The sequence below is a fragment of the Drosophila biarmipes genome, chromosome X, assembly GCF_025231255.1.
Source record: "Drosophila biarmipes strain raj3 chromosome X, RU_DBia_V1.1, whole genome shotgun sequence".
NCBI lineage: Eukaryota > Metazoa > Arthropoda > Insecta > Diptera > Drosophilidae > Drosophila > Drosophila biarmipes.
Window position 1 is genome coordinate 6519219 of NC_066611.1, and position 19154 is coordinate 6538372.

Here is a 19154-nt window from a genome sequence, read left to right on the forward strand (position 1 = left end):
TTTTCTGAATAAAAATACTTGGTTTAGCTTAAGGGGTAACTAAAAATACTTAATTCACTAAGGTACATACCTGAAGAAGTTTTCGATGCTCTGGAGTCTTGAATGACGACATCTCCATTTATATAAATCCAGTAATCAATGCAAAATCTCCATATCTATCCAGTGATCTGTCCACAATCGCCAATACACACACACACATTCGCTGGAACTTCCAGTCAACTGGTTCTTCGAGTGACCATAGCATCCATTTTTAGCTAGAAGTAGAAGAAGAGATCACTTTGTTATTAAAATTTTCAATGACGTGGCCAATTGTAAAATTCATTAGCATTACGTAATAATTACATGTTAAAGGTTATTTATACAACATACAACATTCAACATGTCTTAAGTTGTTAGTTGGATGTTTCATGTTGGATGTTTCATGTTGGATGTTTCATGTTGGATGTTTCATGTTGGATGTTTCATGTTGGATGTTTCATGTTAGATGTTTCATGTTAGATGATACATGTTGAATGTTACATGTTGATTATAGATTTATGAATTTTGCACATTGAAAGTCGCTTAAGCACACCTTAAGTGGTGACTGTACATTTTTAACTAACACCAAAATAAGGTTCATACCTGGTGATGCACTGCATCCTGGAGTCCAGGTCCACCTCCATATATATGTCCAAGAGCACTAACACACACACACAAACACTCGCCCGAACTTCCGGTCAACTGATTTTGGGAGTGACCATGCCCATAGGTCATGCATTTTTGAGCTAGAACCAATTGGGAATTATAACTCCCGCAGAAAAAATTAATTTGTAATTCACATTTTCGCTGACGTGGCCATTGTAAAATTTAAATAATACTTAATAATTGAATAATTTAATGTTATTTTTACAACAGAAAACATTCAACATGTTGAAGTTGTTAGTTGAATGTTTTATGTTGGATGTTACATGTTGAAAATAAATTATTGAATTTTGCATGTAAATATTACCTAATATTTGCCTAATTTAGGGTTTTTTTCATCATCAAACATTTAACATGTCTTAAGTTGTTAGTTGGATGTTTTATGTTGTATGTTACATGTTCAATGCAAATTTTTGAAATATTAATTTTGTTGTGGTTTTTTTTTCGTAGCTTGTCCAAATCAAGGCGTACAGCTAAAAGACCCACTGTTCTGAGCAGCTGGCGATGTCTGATATCAATCCTAATAATTTTTACAAAAATTAATTTTTTGAGATGAGAAAATTTTCCAGCATACTACTTTACTCTACGAGAAAAGGGTATAATTACTGGTCATCTTGAAAAGCAGATGACAAAAGCAACGTGAGGCAATTGGCATATACAAAAGCCTATTTTAAGTAGAGCATTTCCGAGCGATGCCAGCTTGAAAATAATAAAACACAGCGGACAGCGCACTGGAATACCCTCGGATAGGTCAAATCCATTGGACAGATCTCCGCCAGGGGGGCGTGGTGTCGCCACAAGGCTATTAACAACAGTTTGCGCAAATGACACTGCAATAAAGTACGGCGAGGAAGGAGGAAAAGCATTAAAAGGCAGGCACATAGGGATGGAGACGCCCCATCCGCCCATCCGCCCAACCACCCCTTAACCCTGCGCCCCCTCTGCCTTCTTGACCAGCGGTCAGGGAATGTCTTATGCACAGATTTATTATGTGGCCATAAATAAATTACAGGACCAACACTCACAAACACAGACACTTTTCCAGGGGTCGCCGGGGGGGGTCTTTTCGCAAAACGGCGATGCAGGCGGCTGGGCCAACGAGGGGTTAAGCAGGTCCGGCGATTTATATGATAAGGGTTAAAGGGCCCGACGACAGGGGAACGTCGTCCCCTGGCCCAGTGAATGCTTATTAAAATGCATAGAAAATGTTAAATGATCTAATTAGTGAAATATTTTCACCATAATTAAGCAGCCGAGTGTGCGATGCGGCGCTCTGCGCTGCGGCAAAGGGGAAAATTTGTGTGGCTGAATTTTCCCTCCTTTTCGCAGCACAAAAATTAATCGCCTTCAAAGCAATGTGTGTCAGAAATGTCGGGAATTCCAAATGAAAGAATAAAGTGGAAATACCAGGAGATAAGAATAATTCCCCGGCTGGCTTACATAAGAAATGGGCTAGGCCTGGCCCGCAAATGAGATTGACTGTTTGTCCAGCTAGATTTTTTTAGATTGCCTTAGTTACAGATGGCAAAATGGGGTCAAGTGTAAATAAATTACCAGGTGGATGTAGTAAACTATGTGTAAAAAGAACTTACAAGCCTATTAATGGAGGTGCTAAAAATAAAATCAGCTGATTGCCAACGTAAGTGGTATAATCAGTTCGACATCTGATAAAGTCGTGTGTGGTAATTGCGGCTTTTGATCTAAAAATACTCGCCTTTTCCTGGAAATTGATTCCAGGGAAATTCAGGAATAGTTCATAGAAACTGTTAGACTAATTCAAGGGAATAGACACTGTTATAAAATAATTCAAATTAAGTAATCCTCATAAAAATGAAAAGATTTTAATTTGTTATTGTACATAGATTTTATTTTGTTTTGGATAATAATTTTTATATGCTTCGTTTCTGTAGAATTAAAAACAAATATATATACATCTTAAAAAATTGAAAATGCACTGATATTATATTGGCTTATAAGATATGGTTTCTAATTAGATAATAAATGTAAAAAATGTATTATACTTTCACTATTTTTATTTACTGATTTTACTCTGCTTAAAATAATACTTTTTATATATTTCACGTTTTTTGAATTTAAAATATATAAATTTTTAAATTGTATAATTCTTAAATATTATTTTTATTTATAATAAAATATTTAGTTTCCATTTTTTTTGTTGTAAGCCTTACTCTTTTACCTTTAGTTTATAGCACAATGTATAAATATTTAGCTTTTGTAGATATTTGTAAAATTAAAATTTTTAGATATTTAGACTGTTAAACCCATTTTTATGTCTCAATAATCAGTTTTTATTTTAGTTGATAATATTTATATTTTATTACACGTACTTAACATAATTACTTTTTAAAATAAAGTTGGCTGACTAACAATTTATATATAGCTTTTATGCCCAGAAGATTACTTCTGAGTGAATGTTATTTTAAAATACGTAAATAATTATAAAATATATAATATAATAATTATAAATATATGTAATTATACAATCATAAATTAAATTTTAAAAGGGGCATTGCCCTACAAGAAGCTGCTTAAATCTCTCAGATGGGGGATCAAGATAGGCAAGAGCCCAGCACAATTGCCTTGAATTGCTGTTTTCAAGTTGAAAATTGTAGATTTCCTCTGTGTTCGCAGATTAGGAACCCCTGTTCGGGCTCCATATCAACATGACATTCCGCTTTTTTGGCCAAGTGCTCGGTGCTCAGGCTGGCTTCTCGAGTCCGAGAGTCGGCAGCAATAATTGCCCAAGACTCGTGAACTTAATTGAATCCAGTGCGGGCAGCCCCATCCGGCTCTCTCTATGGGCATGCCCGGGTGTGTGGCCCAGTGGGTGGCGCTGCCATTTGAGCTGGGGCTTTTGGGGTGGACCAGATTAGCCGGCGCTATCGACCGGCCTGCCATCCGGTGGCGAAATCCGTTCGCCTCTGACTGACAGCGGCTATCAGTGCGTTTCGATCTGGGCTCTGGGACGGCAGGACGGGGACCTGCTACTTTCTCCACTCTCTCCCTGCTACATCGTCCAGGGGAAAATGGCAGCAAGGACGTTGGCCAAAGGACGAGGGACCAGGGAACAGGGACCAGGACGAAGGACCCATGTCAGGCCAGCTGACTGCCAGCGACAACAAAAATGTGACAAAATAAATAAATTAAATTGTTCAAAAATGTTGCAGGTTGTTACTGCTTCCAACATCGCATGTTGCATACGAAATGGAAAATGGAACTTGCCAAAGTTGATTTCTATTTGGGCACGTGTTCGTTGTCGTCTAGTCCGCTTATATGGCCAATGCCATGGATCGGAAAATGGCGATGGGGCTCGGTGGTGGGGAAAATGGGAAATGGGAAATGGAAAACCGGCAGCCTGCCCAGGTACATGGGGGTGCAAGGGACCTGGGCTCTCGAGAGGACGCGCACTCGGGCGTGCACTCATTAGGAATATGGATTCAATTATATGTCGCTGGTGTTTGGCTCTCGCACATAAAACAAGAAATACGCTGCGTCCCAGAAAACGTGCTCGAACTGCTGATGAAAGCCCCGCCTCGGATATGGTCCAGAAATGTGAGCAAATAATGGCCATATTTACTCCGTGTTTGGGAAACTTTTGCTCTCGAATTGGGCCGAGCAAACAACATCACATTCGCCGGCACACCTATGGCGAATTATACACGGCCGAGGGCTTACGAAAATTGCTTGTTTTTCAGCCAACAAACATTAATTATCAGGCCGAGGCAAGGGAAATGACTTAAATTAATTTTGAATGGGGCAAATGGGTGGGCAAAGGAATATTATAATTAACAATGACCCCGAGATTAGGCTAGGAAATGTTAAATTGTATACTAATTATTAAGAATTGTGTTTTCGAACTTTCAAAGAAGAGTTATTTTAACAATACAAATTTCAATTAATTTTAATCTGTAATTTGAGAGGTTAATAATATTATATTATGACCTCTAGATTAAGCTAAGAAATAAACTAAAATTGTAGCATAATTTATAAAATTAGAATATATATTATTTATTAACATTCTATTTTTGATCTTGCAAAGAAAAGTTAAAAGAAATATATTTCGGTGTTTATATTGAGGACCTTTTTAAATGTCCCAAAAGGAATACCCACTTTAAAATGTTTATATATAATTTTTTAAAGGCTTTCTGCCCCAAAATTAATAAATAAAAAACATAATTAAGGTTATTAAATTAATATTTACTAATATTTAATATTAAACCTTCAAATATAACCCAATTTAAAAATGTTTTGCCAAAGCCAAATAAATTTCAGTACATGAAACAAATAAATTAAAATAAATTATAGAGCTGCCATCACCTTGTGGGGCTTAATTTATGAACTTCTACCAAAATTAAACATTCAACTGAATATTGATCGTGTTGGCTTTACATTTTCCAGCCCCAGTGAAAAAGAAAGTGCAGCACATGCAAATCATTCATATTTGTGTTTCAGCTGCTTGGCACATCAGTAATTAAGTCAATTTATCATTAACCCGGGCAGCCTGCCACTCGCTCTACCAACTTTGGGCCCCCCCTGGCACGCCCCTGGCCATCCTGGCCATAGGTCCTGTATAGGTAGGCCATGTATCTAATGGCGGGTCGTAAAATTTATTGCGTATACGCCTTCGTGTTCCATGGAATGCTTTTAAATGTTAAATGTGCAAATTACGCTGCACGTGACTGTGACTGCTACTGCTACTATGACTGCTACTTGGCCGGTGACTTGAGAGTCTGTATATGTGAGGGCACTGAAAAAATATACTTAAATAAAAAAAATATATAAAAAATATACTTATAACCATAAATGGAAATGATTTTAGACACTGGCATTGAACTATTTTTTAAATAATATTTTACTCAGGTCCTGTCTTCCTATAAATAACATGTTAAATGTATATTCTACAGATTTTCTAAAATATCAAAAAATTCTTTATTATTTTAAAATGTATATATATAGTTTTAACAATATTATTGATTATAATGTATATTTTTAAGCCCCTCTAATGACAGAATAGGCATTAAATATTATTAAAGTTTTATTTTAAAGTTCTTAAAAATATTTAAAATATAAAATAGACAAATAAGTATATATATAATATTTAAACACAATTTTTTTTCAAGAAATATTGTACACCAAAAGTGTTTTGTGAGAATTAAAAACTTCTCATTGCTTGTTCCTAATTTTGTCCCCCCTTTGAGATTTTTGCTGTATCTTTTCAGATAGCATTTATTTTTTGACTAATTCTCACAACACTATTGCCAATATTTTCTCTCCCTGCACCGCCTGTTTCTCCACAATGGAGATGGGGGCGTGGCAGGTGGGCGGACTCCTGGCCATCGGCTTGAGCGTGGGCGTGAATCTTCACAGCCTCTGTTGGCTTTGACGGCAAACAAATGCTTTGATATTTATTGCCCTCGCAGTCAGCCGCAGTTCACCTTCGGTATGCCCATCTCCCGTCTCTTTCACCTCAGCCCCCCACCCGTCGGTCGCTCTCTTTCACTCGCCCTGCCAGTGCCACTCTTAAGTGGCCGAAATGCGCGAGTAGCAATGTCATCGACGTCCTTGTGTTGCACTTAATGGCAGAAAGAGACGGCCAGTGGGCAGAAGAAAGAGAGGGGGCGACGCTGATGGGGCGGTGGAGTTGATAGGTTTTTCGGGGGCGTGGTGCATTAGGCGAAGATTTAGGAGGCAACTTTCATTCCGCTTCAACCGAGGCCCCAAAAGAAAGTGAAATTGGGAAAGCATTTTGGCGGTGATTAAAGCTTTCTCTTTTTGGATAGAATATACAGATAGATAGGTAGATAGACAGAAATAAATTAAAATTTATTTAAAAATATATACTTTTGTTAATTAATTTAAGGGATAAATTATCTTTAAAGCCAAATAAAATTGTCCTGGAAATATTCCTCATTTAAAAGAATTAACCCAAGAATGATGGTTCGAAATACCCTCATTTTCGTTTGATGGGTTTTTCTGTTGAAAACAAAAATGCAGTTAATTTGTTCAAAGCATGTTTTACTTGCTTCATTATTTGCATTTATGCCAGCCCGCCCATATCTTTATTTTCACATACTTTCTCCCCATTTTTTTTTTGCCCCGCTTACAGCTCGGTTTTTTGTGCAATCTAACGTGAAATGAGAGCCAGCAAAATGTCAGCTTGGCACAGTTAAATTCACGTGACAAGCCAATATTAAATTTGATTCAACTGCAGCAGACGCAGGGGCGTGGAAAGGGGGGCGCTGAATTCAGGGGGTCGGCTTGGCATGAAATCGATCGTTGTCGCTCCTTTTTCCCCCCCCTTTTTTTGCCAATTTGTACGAATCTTTTTGGACGTTTTTTGAATTTTTTTCGGCCATTCTGCGATTGTGCTGCTGCAGCAATTAAAACTGAATCAATTATGATTTTTGGCTTTGGCAGTGATGCGGAGAATTGGAAATGGATCACAAAGTGGCGCCGAATGAAGGGGAAAATGCCAAAGTAAGTCAAATCAGAGGGCCAGCATTTTTATTCAACTTTATAACAGTGGCCAAGAAAATTGCTAAGAAAGTATAAAGGTTTAAAGCTCTATATAAAAGCTAAAACAGCCCTATAAAGTTGACAATCTTGGTGGCAAAAAATCTTCTACAATATCCAAATGTTTTTGCTTATTTCCACTCGAACACCCAACCTGACATTTTCGTCCGGAAAATTTGCCAGCTTCCGCCTAGCCTTACTTTTCTTTTACTTCTGGCCATTCGCTTAAACAGTAAAAACATTTTGGCGTTCAATTTCTTTGGCAATTTATGTGTGGATGCTCAGCTTAAAGCGCAGCCAAGGTAAATAACATTTTGGCCCGGTTACCTGAGCTAGTTATGTTTACTGTTTGGTTACCAATATGTGTGGCCAGGCATTTGACGTCGACTTTTGATCGCCTTTTTGGTGGCCAAGGAGGTGGAGGAGGAGCTGGAGGTGGACGGCCATGAAAGGCAGCTGGATATTGGGGGCAGTTCCTGTGGCCACTGGGCCAATGTGGCGTATGCGCAATATTTGTATTACAGTTTCATATGCAGTGCAGGCCAGGGCAAACACGTGCTCCCAGTGTGTGTGTGTGTGGGGGGGGGGGGGAGGAAACGGAAGTGGGAATAAGGACCTGCAGAACGAGGGTGGCGGGGAGGGGGGGAGAAAAACGGCATCAGTTATGGCTAACGAATGCGGCGACGCTTGGCGCCCTTAACTCAAATGTACAACATCAATAAATAAAAAAGAAACGTAGCACAAGCCAGCTAGGATATAAAAAAGGATAATAAACAGGGTCCCCCAAGAAATCTATAACTGAGTAAGCCACATCAACACACACCCACACACCCAGGCACACACACACGTATCGATAAGGACATGTTTGTGGCCCGCACACACTCGAGCACGTTCGAATTTAAACGATTTTCGCGCGAGTGTATGTGCGCCCATAAATTTCCATATGGCGAACGACTCATGCAATATGCAGATAACTTCGATGAAAAGGCGATAAAAGACACCAAAGCCTCTTACCGCCCACCTCATCTACCTAATGTCGCCGGCATTCAAAATGTACGAGGAAACTCCGCTTTCCCGGCCACCCATAACACCAGTGCCATCCCCCGGCCCACAGCCATCCCATCACACTAATGTATCCCTGGCCAAATTATGAGTGACAGTTGCCAGTGGAAAGGCGGAATGCGCCAAAGACATCATCTTCGTATTTTTCGCCTGTCAAGTGGCTGCGGGCGAGGCCCGCCCAAAGAATGCAGTGGCATTTTAAAGCCCTCCGTCGGTAGATACCAAGGATCGCGAGCATAGTTTGGTGGAAATTTAGCCATTTTCCCAAAGGGTCTGCTGAGGAAATCCCCTTTAAAATGGCACTGCCAGCAGGGCGGTGCCTTGCAATTAGGCTTAAACTTATTAGTATAAACTGAGTAAAAATATTTTAAGGTTTTCAGAAGGCTGCATTTATAACTTGATTTCTTTCCTGGGATAGTAAAGTAGATTTACAAAGCAGATAATTCAGATAATATATTTTAAAAATAAAATATAATATATAAATATTATGAAATAGCCACTTATCTCATCGAAATAAATATTGTCTTTATTTTTAACAAATAATTTTAAAGGCTTTATTCATAAAAAAAATAAAACAAATTTTGACAATGATGCCCTAAAATTTAAACAATACATCAAAGGCGCATTCAATTAATTTTAAAATCCATATATAAGAAAATTATTTTAAATCGAATGTAAAGAAAACTCTTTTAATTTAATTACAATATTAAAGGCTTGAAGTATTTTTTTATAATAAACAAAAAAGAATTCAAAACCCACGGAATAAAATCACTTTACCTTTAAAATAATATCTCATTATTTATTGGTTCTCCGAGAAAATATTATAAATATTACATTTATTTATTAATATCACAATATTAAATTATTATTTTTTATTTGATGTTTTAGTTTAAGAATACAATTATACATCATATGTGCCCTCTTAAAACTCATTTGTTATATCAATAATTTAATTTTAAAAACAGTTTCTATACAATTTAGTAAAAGGCATTACTTTGTAATTTGATTTAACATAAAATAATCCTCTAAATATTTACGTTCCCCTTTGTTTAACTACTTGCTGTTGCCTCAATAAGTGAACTTAAATATCAAGAGATAACCTTGCTTACCTTGGCTTACTGAATTGCTGTATTTACATGCAGTCGGAAAATGCAATATTTGATACCCCAATAAATCCCTGAAATTGCGTTACAGAGAGAGATGTCAAAGTCCGTGTCCCAAACCAATTACCAGATAGATCTGGCTTAAGACCGAGTGCATGTCTTGCCCCTAATGACGATGGAAAATGCCGATGATGATGGCGATGATCTCGGATGAGGATGGGGATGATGATTGCGGTGGCCATGCATGATATTTCATCAACTCTCGACTGGCAATCAAAGCTCGTTATACGGCGGGGCATGCCGTTGGCCTTATAGCAATTCATTTGCCAGCTTAGCCCCCGGCCAGCCCCCTTTGCACCCCTTTTGCACACCCCCGTGCCCACCCCCACCCCCTTTTGCGATTTTCCCACGCCACCCATGGCCACCCACTGCCGCCCACTGCTGATGGCAATACGAGGAGCACTTGAGCGTGCGCCAAATTAAAACGCCGCAAAATGTCAAGTGCCGCAAATGCCAAAAGAGAGAGAAAGAGTGGGAAACTGTGTGAGTGTGTGTGCAAGGGGGTGGGAAAAACCGGGGAAAAGCTGGGGAAAATCCAGGGGAAGGGGGAAAGGGAAAACGATAGTGGAACAGACGCGTCGCAGTTATTTTAATGAGCATTAAATGATGTGGCAAGCCCACCCAAAATCCGTCCCCTTGCGCCTCATTTACGGCTTAATTATGGCAATCGACAAATATGCATAAAAGTGTGCAACACATTTTTTACTAACCTCACACCCCCTCCCTGGTGACAAATCTAAATTGCTATGTTTTACAAGGCCAACACAAAAAAGGGGGTTAGAAAACCCCCAAACCCCCAGGCCCCCTGCACCCTGCACCCTGCCGAAAAAAAGCGCCTGACATCGCTGCAAATTTATGGGACACACAAAAATCTTTTGTACTCGAGCCCAACCAGGCTCAAAAGCATTTTATGCAAGCCAGCAGCAGGGCAGTGGAATGATATAGGGGCTACATAGGGGTGCCATGGACGGGGGGGGCGGCTATACGGCTATATCCAATCGTTTGTGGGCCATCCGATGCGACATCCGTGGAATTGGTTGAGCGGGATTACGGGGCCATAAAAGGGGCTGCAGCGGCTTGTGGGGAAATTGAAACAAATGTTTTAGAGATATTTATTTGCATATTTGCATAATGCTCTGCTGCGTCGGTTGCATTTTTTATGCAGCCTTCTATTATTCATATAGACGGGGACGGGACTTCGCCCTCTTCCCCTTAACCCCATTTCGGTTAGCATAAAATCCAAGTTTTGGTCTATTTTTTTTGTTAATTCTGTGCCATGGAGTGGTTGAATAAATTGATGGACGGTCTGTCCTCTGGCTTCGGGATTAAGTCATTAACTATAATGAGATCAGATTGCCCATAATGGAATGCCATTATATTATTTTCTAATTAAGGAAAATTTGTGGATTTTAACCTATAAAGTGAAGAGTCAAACTATTCTTTGGTAGTTTAATTATTTATTGAAGGCTGGTAAAGATTATTCGAATTTAATTTTATTGGTTCTATTTTATTTAAAATAGTTGGACAGTTCAAAGTAGGTCGAAACATTAATTTAAACATTTTAAGTTAGGTCTAAGAATTACAAAGAATTTCTAGTATTTGTGAAAAAACTGAAAACTTTTGGATTAAAAGCAACATAAGTAACTTTTTTCTTAAAGAAAATTCTAAGTTCCTGACCTATGGCATTTGCCTTTGTCTAAATTGGTATTAATTAACAATGCATTCTTTATGTATCAGTTATAGAACTGATTATAATTATTCATTTTTATAATAATATTATATTAATTTAATTTTATTATATAATTATTTAATATTTTTTATTTGAAGTATTCGATTTTAAAAATATTTTATAAACCCCGAACTGAGTAATATTCCTCTGTCTTAATTTGTATTAAGAAAAAAGCATTCTTTCTGTATATGTTACAGAACTGATTATAATTATACAAAATTAAATTATATAAATTTATTAATTTTGTATTATAAATTTAATATTTCTCCTTTGATGTTTTAAAGTTAACAGCCCTTATAAATATTTTACACTCACTAAACTTTATCACTATACTTTATCTAAATGTTTATTAAATAATAATGCATTCTTTATGTATCTCTTACAGAACTGATTATAAATATACGGTTATAAAGAAGGTGAGTTCTCACATATACATCCAACAATTTATATAATGAAGTTACTGCTTTATGGTCAGTTTAAAATTATATTTTAAGAGGGCAAATTCCTATATATATTTTGGCATTTTAATAAGAACGTATGCCACCGATAGCATCTACAAAAAGCTTTCCTTATAACATAGGTTGCATTTGCAAGCTAAATTTAAAATTCTCGTACCCCATTTTCAATTGCCCCCGCCTGCTTAGTCGGGGTGATTAAGTGGCTAGTTTATTGCCCTGTTTTTTATTATTTCGGGCCAAAGAGTTCCATGGCAGACACTTGATGTTGTGACAAATGCCAGTCGAATGGGGCCAAGTGGGTTTTTATGGCACACACATTTAACGCAGTGGCACTTTAGTCAATTAGCCGAGCAGATGTTTTCGTGTTTGTTTTTTGTAGCTTTAGTTTTAGTTTTCAGTTTGCCCAACTGTGACACGAACATCAGTGTCCAGCACGGAGATGCGATTTCGCCTGCATTTATTTATGATTCCGATGGATTTGTATGGGAAATTAAAACAAATCGGTAAATAAATAATGCGCACACAACAGGGAAATTATTTATTTAAATTTTTGTTTTCCCTCTCAGCCATTTCTTTTTGGCGCCCCCTTTGCGTCCCGCCCCCCCTGCAATATGCAGTGCAAAACAATAAGCAAATTGTCCATCTATTTATGTCTGTTTGTTGCTCCCATGCACATTATGTATTTGCATTCAATTTTCGATAATTTCCTGTAAAGCCCCAGAGTGGCCGAATATAAATTTATAAATGCATATATATGCCACATCTACGGATGGGTTATGACTAATTTATTTATTAGCGCACTCAACTGGGCGAGTGAAAGCCAAAGGAAATGAAGACTCAGCTGCATTTCAATTATTTGTGCATGTGCTAAATACTTGCCATCGGAATAGGGACAACAATTTCAATTCGATTGCTTGTGCCAGGCAAACAACAGCACTCTGACACTCTCTCTGCACCTCCCCCTCCTGCAGCCCATTTTGCAGGCCATTTTCCCCATTTTCCGCAAGCATTTCCCAGCAGCGCCACCACCCACTTGCCAGAATCCTGGGAACCGCAGTCAAAGCGTGTCGAAACCTTGGGATTTCAATTCGATTTGAGTGAAATTGAAATTGTTCAGCCATTTAAAAAACAACAACAGCTCGGTTCCACTTTGCCATCTCAACAGGTTTTGCTCTGCCAATAACGAGTGGGAAAGCACAAATCGCTTTGCTGAGGCGATGATTATTAGTTGGTAAATTCACAAAGCAATTTAGAGTGTTTGTACCTCAGTTGGGATATCATAAAAACTTTAGAAAGCCATTGAGGCATTAAAATCTAGGAAGCATTATATTTTATCTGGGTTTTATATATGAATTTAATAGGTATAACAAAGCCAGCTAAGTCACATATTGTGGATTTTTATAATCAAGGAAAGGAAACATTTTTTATTACTCCTTTATAGACAGTGCAATATTTGTAAATTTCTAAAAAAAAATATGTCTTAATTTTCTTGAACAGTTTTAAAATGTTACATAAAATCTTTTTTTAAAATTAATGATATTTAAAGCTATTTTTGCAATTTATGATTGTTATATGTTACTTCCTATGGGTTTTTATGCCCTTAATATTTAGATAAGGTCCCTACAAAATTATAAAAAAAATTATTAATTTTTGTTTTTTCACAATACAATACTTATAAAATTCCAAAAAAATGTCAGGCATTTATAGAACTATTTAGAAATGTTTTATGTTAGCTAGCAAAATAAAGGTTTTATATTACTCCTTTGTTGACAGTGCAATATTTGAAAATTTCTAAAAAAAAATATCTATATATATATATCTTTTATATATTTTTTTTTATATGTTACTTTCTGTGGGTTTTCATACCCTTAAAATTTAGATAAAGGCCCTACCAAACAATAAAAAATATATTTATTACTTGTTTATTTAAAAACGCAATATTTATAAAATCGAAAAAAGATGGCAGACATTTATGGAACCATTTAAAAATGTTTTATATAACTATCAAAATAATGGTTGTGTATAAAGTCTATTTTAGCAATTTCTTATATTTATGTTATATATTTAAGGCAAGCCTTTTCTTTCTAAGACAATTTATAACATTTGCTTACTCCCCCTGGCCACATTTTTATTACAAGAATACCCTTTAAGCAATTTCCCTTGACTAACGAGTTAAATCATCATTTATTTCCCATTTTGATTGGGCTCATCAAACATTTCCTCGTCGGACTTCGTCTAGAGTTTCGCCCAGTCCCCAGCTGGCGGCACCAGCTTCCATTTGCATTATTTTCGGCTGAGGAACCTTTTTGGCCAGCCAGCAAGGTCGCCGGACGGGTGGAGTTTGGGTTTCGGTTTGCGGGCCCGGGGTGAAAGGTGAGAGGTTCGCATCATAGCACATTACCATTCATGAAATGCAATTTCGCAGCCAAAGGATACACAAAACACACGGGCGCACATAGATACAAAGTGCCCGCACACATATGGACAAAAGGGTGGTGGCGAAAGTAAAGTGCCTTTTTATATACCCCGCAAGCTAATGGGATATGTGCGAGAATACATGCTTACCTGGAATTTTTTAGCGGCACTGAGTGGCGAAATAAACTGGCTAGGATTATTCGTTTTACTTTAATATTTCTGTGTCTTACAAATTAATTTTTGGTAATTTTTAACATTTTGTTCTGTATGATATCCTATAGGATATATATATAAATATTGTTTACCGTTTATACTAATACTGATTTTATTTAACATTTTATTTAAAATACCATGCAAATTATACTTTAAAAATCTAGTCTTACTATTTTGAAGTTGCTAAAATATTCAGCGTAAAATTTATTAGGTATTTTTAAGTTTAAATATATATTTTTATAGTTTATTAAAATTTATAAAGCTGAATGTTCAAATACTGATTTTATTTAACACTTTATTTAATAATATACATGCAAAATATACATCAAAAATCTGGTCTTACTATTTCAAAGTTGCTTAAAATAAGATATTTTCAAGTTTTGCTATTTTTTTATAATTTATTTAAATATATGTAGCTACATATTTTTGGCAATGTGTTTTAGTATTAAAATATTTAGTGTTTGCAGATTCTTAGAATAAAATATGCAAATATTGAATAAACTTTTATTATTAATTATTATTTAATTAATTTTTTTATTACCGTATTTATATTGATGGGTATCACCTGTCTCCACTACTTTTCCTGCCTCTTTGAACTTCTACTTGTGTTGCTCCAACGATTTTCAGGCTCACCGCATTAATGTGCGTGCGTCGGGCTTTGTATCTGTGTTTATTAGAGTGTTGCTGCTCCTGCGTGTGTGTGGGTGTGTGTGCATCTGTATTGATATGCATATGGAAATGGCTGAGGCTGAGGCTGTGTGCGATTGTGTGTGTTGGTGGGCGCTGGCCTCCCCTCAATTATGTATGCATGCGTATTAGGCAAAAAGCGGCAAAGTTTTCTGCCTTGCTGCCGTACAAAAAGAGTGTGTGGAGTGTACACTGCGAAAAATTTGAGGCTAGGAAATATAGGAAAAAATATTTTTTATTTTAGGCTTCGTTATTGATTTCCTTTTATGTAAAAACATTACACAGGAATGTATTAATTATTTAAAATTTTAGATAACACTTACATAAAAATTCCTTTAAAAGATAGAGTAAAAGTAAGAATATTTGGAATTTTTTAATCGCATTTGTAAAATTCTTTTTTTGTTTTCTTCCTGACCTGTGCATGACAGAGTTAATTATTTAAATTATAGATTTATTTTAAATTCTTTCGAAACGCTTTTTTCTAATTATTTATTGGGTTTTACTAAGGACAATGAAGTTTTAAGATAATTACTATTCAATCATGGGGAATATCAAAACTTTTTAAAATTTATGAAACGAAGACCCAAAGAAATTTTTTTTAATTTTTTAATTACGAATTTCAAATGTTGAAGTACCGAAATAAAAAATATTGAATTTTAAATCCATGCATTAGTCAAAAATATAATTATTTTAAAATGTAAAAAAATGTTTTTTATAATTTTCAGTGTAAGTCAGCTCTGTTTTTTCCCGGTGCAGGGAAAGGGAGAACAGAGAGTGGTCGCTGGCAGGCCTGTTAATTAGCGTGGCTCACACACACACCGCGTCGCCCACATGGACCGCTCAAAATGCGGCAACGGCAACAAAATGCTACAAATGCGACCAACTTTGCCTGATAATGAAAATCGAGTTCGTTGTCGTGGCGAAAAGTTTGTGCGAAAAACTTTCATCAAAGGTTACAATTTGTGCCAGGCCTTTTGTCCCGCTCGCACTTACTGCCGCGGGTCAGGGGTCATGGGTGGCGCGTGGGGCGTGGGGCGATGGCGGTGTGCGGGGGGTGAGGCCACTGAGGCCTGTCATGGACACCTGATTATATAATTACCTTGCGGAGTTGTTGTTTTCGCTGTTCTCGTTGCTCTCGCTCATGTTGTTTGATGCTTTCAACTTGGCTGCCTTCAGCCTGTTTTCATTTAATTCGTTTCCCTCGAATTCAATTGTTCACTGGGGGAAAACCATTGACGTATGCAAATTGTGATTAAATTAAAGCAGGAAAAATACATTTCTTACAAGCGTAATTTAATTCCAAATGCTAAGCTTGTTGTTCTATTAAATTCATAAAGGCTCTTTCTTGAGCTAGATTTTTTAAAGCAATGAATGTATCAAAAATCTTTAACTTTAGAATTTAAAAAATTCTAATTAGCTTAATAACTTCTAGGAAAATAGTTCTGCCTTAGGAAAAGTTGACAAAGGATTTGTGGTATTTTGGGCAGTCTTTAATTTAACTTTAATTTAAATTTGTGTTATAATAAGAAAAATTTTTTGAACATACAATTTTGAAAGCCACTTTCTTGCATAAAAATAATTTTCTTAAAATCCTTATTAATTTTTTTTCTGGACTTAAATATGTTTTTTATAATACATTTTTTAGTAAGTCAATGTAGTACTTAAAGAATTATTTTAATTTAAACTTCAACAGGTTAGTCATCATATATGTTATATACTAGTTCTATACGGAATATTTTTCTAATCATTAGGTTATGTTGAACCTCTATATATGCTCTGGTCACACTGTCCATTCCTTCAAGAAAGCATCTTCTTCCAAATTCGTCACCAAGTTATAATATATACTTTTTTTTACATATTTTTTTATTCAAGTGGAGTGTCCACCTATTTTTATAATTTATTTTCATATTTTCACCTCTCCCTCCCTGCACTGAATGTGAACTCGAAATGGTAGTCTCCTTTCGGGGATGTTTCCTGAAGGAAGAACCCTCTTCCTCTTCTGGCGATCGTTGATCATTCATTCGAACTTCCGCTGGAGACACCAGAAACGGTCTTTCTGCTCCTCAAATGTCCGCCAGGCAAAAACCAGCGACGGAAGGAAGTGGCAGCAAGTGGACTGTATAGTACACCCATAGTATACCATACTATACTATACTATATACTATAAGAATGAAGGCGAGGTCAACGGAACTGGCCGAGTTTGAGTGCCGGTGTGGGGGTATGTGTGTGTGTGCTGGTGCCTGGGAAAATGCATAATAAGAAAACCGGGAGCAGGAAAATACCACCCCACCCCATTGAACCCACCGCATTCCGACGCCCACTGTGTTGGCAACAGAAAATACCCAGACTCTCGCTGTGTGCCACTTAATTTGCTTTAAAGTCCGCTGAAGAGTTCTCGCCCGGAGTGGCGGACGCCGAGGGCTCACTGTACTCTCTCTCCTGGTAGGAGAGTATTTTTGCATGATTTCCAGAGTGCATTTTCAAAGGGGAAGTCTTTTATTGGCATCTCCGGGTGATTATTTGTTTTATTTGATGCGGAAATTGGTCTACAGTATGGTAATCTTCGATAAATTAAATGTATTTTCCCGATGGTAATCATTTTACACAGATGCTTGAAACATTTTTATATTGGCAATAAATTAAAACGAAGGGAACTATTTAAGTAAGAATGGGGAAGGCATTCTTAATAGTAAATACTACGATAAATATCTGTAATACGCTTTAAAGAAAGTTTTGAAGGATGTTAATTTATTGATAAATAGGACAAACATTTATTGAAGATTATTACTTGGCTAAGTTTAACATTTAGTAATTTATTATAATTTAAAACGAAATATTTGCTTTTTTTTTTTTTTTTATTTAATTAACATCTTTATTTAATATAATCCAGGAACAGATCTAATTAAAGCCTTTAACCTAAATGTTTTCTTAAGTAAATAATCTCTTAATTATAAATTATAATTAGTTTTCAACTTGGTATATAGGAGTAGATCAAATTACGACTAGTTTCAAGTAAATAATATATTCATATTAGTCTCTTAGGAGCAGCCCAAAATGTCTTCTTTTGAGCCTGCGAATTGGGATAGCCCCCTGTAATCTCCGGGCTAGACGATTACGGTGGGCAGTTAGACGGTCGTTGTACCTGCTTGAGAAGAACGATATTTGGTCTTCAACAAGACTCAGGTTTAGGTCATTGTGAAGCGTTTGGCCGCTAACGAACCACTCACAGCCAGTGATTTGTCTTAATGTTTTGTTCTGGACGGTTTGGAAACGTTTTCGGTGGGACGCAGCCGCCACTCCCCAAATTTGGATTCCATATCTCCAAGTTGGTGCGATGATTTGTTGATAAATGTGCCGCTTGCATCTTAGAGATAGTTTGCTTTTCTTGTTTAGCATCCAGAATAATTGGTTCCGCTTTAGGTTGCACATTTTGACGACTCTGGCAATATGTTCTCGGAAGGTTAGGCGTTTGTCCAGTGTGAGGCCTAGGTATTTCGCCTTAGTCGCTTGCTCTATGTCCACATTATTAATGTGGACCACCGGAGTTGTTTTTCGGCGTAACGTAAAGCAAACGTTTACGCATTTGCTTTCGTTGATTTTGATATTGTTCGCCGTGGCCCATTTCTCGAATTCGTTGAGGTAGGTTTGCAGCGTTTGTGAAGACTCGGTCTCACTGTTCGAGGAGCTGAGAAAGCAGACGTCGTCAGCGAAGCTGGCCAGCAGCATTTTGCTGTTGTCGTAGGTCATTTCTTCATAGCTTGGCTTGGGGATGTCTGCTGTAAAGATGGAGTACAGTAGCGGTCCTAAGACGCTTCCTTGGGGAACGCCAGCTGTAATGGCAACATTTGCAGAGATTGCGTCTCTGGACTGGACGCAAAAATCTCTGTTTGTGAGAAACGATCTGATGAGCTCAAACAGGTTGGCTGGCAGCGCTGTTTTGACTTTGGCTAGTAGTCCCGGGATCCAAACTCTATCAAATGCCTGTTGTATGTCAAGAAAGATGCCGTTGCAGTATTCTTTATTGTCGTAGGCCTTCAGGATGTGATTGACTACACGGTGCAATTGCTCAATCGTACTGTGGCCGGCTCTGAATCCGAATTGGTGCATTGGGATAGTATCATTGTCTTCTAGGTGTATTATAAGTCGGGAAGCTATCAGCCTTTCCATTACCTTCGATAAAGAGGGCAGGAGGCTGATAGGCCGGTAGGAGCA

General features: G+C 37.1%; 1 protein-coding gene across 1 annotated transcript in view; it reads left to right on the forward strand.

The window, feature by feature from the left end:
- Positions 1–19154, forward strand: part of LOC127011083 (uncharacterized) — an 85558-nt gene that overhangs the window by 12347 nt on the left and 54057 nt on the right. The window contains exon 2 of the mRNA XM_050888302.1: positions 11555–11585. The gene's annotated coding sequence lies outside the window, so the exon portion shown is untranslated. The remainder of the gene's footprint in view (positions 1–11554; positions 11586–19154) is intronic.